Source organism: Suncus etruscus, chromosome 10, assembly GCF_024139225.1.
Source record: "Suncus etruscus isolate mSunEtr1 chromosome 10, mSunEtr1.pri.cur, whole genome shotgun sequence".
In the NCBI taxonomy this organism is placed as follows: domain Eukaryota; kingdom Metazoa; phylum Chordata; class Mammalia; order Eulipotyphla; family Soricidae; genus Suncus; species Suncus etruscus.
This window is the reverse complement of record NC_064857.1, coordinates 72197056-72197258: the sequence shown is the minus strand read 5'-3', so window position 1 is coordinate 72197258 and position 203 is coordinate 72197056.

Genomic DNA, 203 nt, shown 5'->3' with positions numbered 1-203 from the left:
CAATCTGTCCTCTATTGGGATTGGAGGTGAGGAAAGGGAGAGTACCATGAAAGGGGATGTATTCAGGGCCAAGGCAGCCCCAGCACCCCTCCCCAAATCCCAGTCAAAGGTGATCTAAGACCCTGAGGTGCAGGAAAGGACAGGGACAGTGCAAGTGACATCTCCGTCAACACCTTTCCACCTTTCTGTGCCCTGCAGGGGGC